The following is a 3507-nucleotide window of genomic DNA, read 5'->3' as shown; positions in this document are numbered from 1 at the left end:
AAAATTATGTTCCCATAAAGGGTGAGCCACAGCCCAGTAGAAATATACTAAACCACATATAAGCAATGAATAAAGCAATGGCATTCAACAGATGGTTAACCAAGATAGTCCATTACTTCATTTTACAGTCTCATAACACTATTGTCTAAAACTCATTTTACCTTCCAATTTTATCAACATGGCTCAGAACCTGGCCAAACTTACAACAGTGAGTTACATAAATCATATTCACATCCTTCCATTATCAACAAACAAATGAGACTCAAGCTCAAATCAAAACACTTCATACTTCCAGATTGATACACATTTTAGTGCTGTATCAATAAAACACTTCTATAAATAAGCACACATAAAAGTGATGCTAATGGAGTCCATCCCCTATCTCCTCCCAAACAAAATCCGGTTTAGAGGTCCATCCCCTATCTTCCCCTAAACCGTGGAGTACATCCCCTATCTCTTCCCACACACAAAACAATGTATGCAAATGCAATGCTCAATCAATACGCGTATTTTCTGTATCAATGCCATAGTCAAAATTAATGATTTAACCAATGTGATTAGTTTCAGTTATTCCTAATCCACATGCAATGTCTACAACAATCACGACTATCCTCCACCGATAGCCCAAAACAGTTATTTCTAAACTGAAAAATAACCATGTCAACAATTCAATGGACAAATGATACCAATTACCCAATTATGCCATTAAATCAATAAATTCCCCAATTCTGTGAATTTAACCCTCTTTTCCCAATTCCATGAATTACTTATACAAATTAATTCAATAATACAACTAGGGTTTTTCCCAAAATTTACCCAAGTATTCCCAACATATCAAAATACCAAAACTTAGAACAAAGCCTATAAAATGGAGTAGGAAATCCCTACCTCAAAGAAAACAACCCAAAAGGTGAAGAAAGAGATGAGTGCCCAAATACCAAAGTGCTCCAAATCGCCAAATGCTCAGATTAAATGGTAGCCCTTGCCTCACTCTATCTTTTTAATGAAGGATCTAGGGTAGAAACACACCCTAAGTGGATCAAATCTAAGAAAGAAGGTGAGTAGGGAGAGAGAGAAGTCGGACCTAGGGTTTGGAATCAAAAGAAAATGAAAAAGACTGATCAAATCCCGCTGCTGTGTATATAAACTGGACAGGCTCGCTCGAGCGAAGACTTGGTCGCTCGAGCGACCAGACACAGAGAAACTACGCTCGAGCCAAGGAAGCCTTGCTCGAGCCAACAACTCAAATGCTCGGTCGAGCGAAAGAAGGCTCGGTCGAGCGAAGAACTCAAACCCTCAGGTCTGAACCCAGACACACGCTCGAGCGAAGGAACTATAGCTCGAGCGAAGGATGAACTAACTCGCTCGAGCGAAGAAAAGCTCGCTCGAGCCAAGAATGCACAGCTACAGGTCCAAATCAAACACTACCTCTCGCTCGAGCGAACAACTCCTCGCTCGAGCGAAGAACCAAAAACCTGGACAGCAACACTTGGTTTCTAAACCCAACCAACCTGAAACAAACCTGCCCAACACATCCTATAATTCCAAATGAGAAAAAAATAAGGGACAACAACAACAATTATACAATGACAGAATCTACGGAACCTAAGTCCGGATACAATAATCAAATGGGAAAAGACCGGGGCCGCTATAACCTCCCCCCCTTCAAAGAATTTCGTCCCCGAAATTAAGCATAAGTTTTTGAGAACAAATTGTTGTTTTTTTTTTCTTACAATTCATTAGGAGACATCTTGACCCAAAACTGGTCATTTCATCTCTTTATCAAAAGGTATCTCATATTAAATATATAACACAACATATATCTCAACCTGTATCATTATTATGCATTATTCCTTTCAATGTTAACAATCCCCATATCATATTCAATTGCATGATTTATATAACACACTCAGCAATGAAATCAACATATGTAATACTATACTAAACTTCTATAATGAAGCAAGTTTCAAGATACACCCATTTACCAAAACAAACTCAATGTTTTACAAGTTAAGACATATATAAAGCTCTTAAGTTCATCAATATAACAGAATCTAATTATAAGATTACAAATCAATAAACATGTCCGGATACTTCTCGCGGACTTCTAACTCACGTTCCCAAGTGGCTTCTTCCACTCCGTGGTGTTTTCACAAAACTTTTACCAAAGGGATGGTCTTGCCTCGCAAAACTTGATCCCGCCTATCCAATACTCGAACCGGTCTCTCCTCATACGAGACATCCTCATCAACCACTAAATCGGTCCAATCCAACACATGTGATGGATCCGGCTCATACTTCCGAAGCATACTCACATGAAACACGTCATGTACTCCAGACAACTGCGGCGGCAAAGCTAAACGATAAGCAGCCTCGCCAATCCTCTCAAGGATCTCAAACGGACCAATAAACCGAGGGGACAACTTCCCACTCTTCCCAAACCTCATCAAACCCCGTCTAGGTGATATCTTCAGAAAGACATGATCACCCTCCGCAAACACCAAGGGTCTCCTCCTACGGTCGGCATAAGATTTCTGACGACTCTGTGCTGTAACAAGCCTCTTACGGATAAGCTCAACTTTCTCCGTCGTTTCCCTCACCAATTCCGGACCCAACAGAGGTGCATCACCCACCTCAGCCCAACAGACAGGAGATCTACATGGTCGGCCATATAAGGCCTCAAACGGTGCCATACCGATACTAGACTGGAAACTGTTGTTGTAGGCAAACTCTACCAACGGCAAGTGCCTCTCCCATGATCCACTAAAGTCTAGAACACAACCCCGAAGCATATCCTCAAGTATCTAAATAGTACGCTCGGACTGTCCGTCAGTCTGAGGATGATAAGCCGTGCTAAAGGTCAACTTAGTGCCTAAGGCACCCTGCAAACTTTGCCACAACCTGGCAGTAAAACGAGGATCTCTATCCAAGACAATCGTAACTGGAACCCCGTGTAACCTCACTATGTCCCGTATGTACAAGTTGGCAAGATGATCTACCGTATCTCTTACGCGCATAGGAATAAAGTGCGCCGACTTAGTCAACCGGTCTACAACCACCCAAATAGCATCACTACCCCGCTGAGTCCTCGGAAGACCTACAACGAAGTCCATAGTGACATGCTCCCACTTCCACTCGGCAATAGGCAAAGGTTGCAACAAACCCGCTGGCCTCTGATGCTCGGCCTTCACTTGCTGGCAAGTAAGGCACTCAGATACGAAAGCTGCCACATCTCTCTTCATACCCTGCCACCAAAACTGGCGACCCAAATCCCGATACATCTTAGTACCTCCCAACTCTCAGCTTGAGGCCACGCCTCAACTTCTTCTCAAACTCAATACAACGGCGTTCCTCAGACGCCACCAACTCAGGTGCAAACCTGGACAAACTAGTAAATGCAGCCTCAAATTCGGCCACTGAAGAACTCGCCTGCTTAAGCTGACAAAACTGGTCTCGCAGCTTCTCCCTGACTGCTGGAGATAAGAACTTCTCCTGGAAAGCATTCAC

The sequence above is a fragment of the Camellia sinensis genome, chromosome 3 (genome assembly GCF_055761805.1).
Source record: "Camellia sinensis isolate YWXY chromosome 3, ASM5576180v1, whole genome shotgun sequence".
Lineage (NCBI taxonomy): Eukaryota > Viridiplantae > Streptophyta > Magnoliopsida > Ericales > Theaceae > Camellia > Camellia sinensis.
This window is presented reverse-complemented; position numbering follows the sequence as displayed.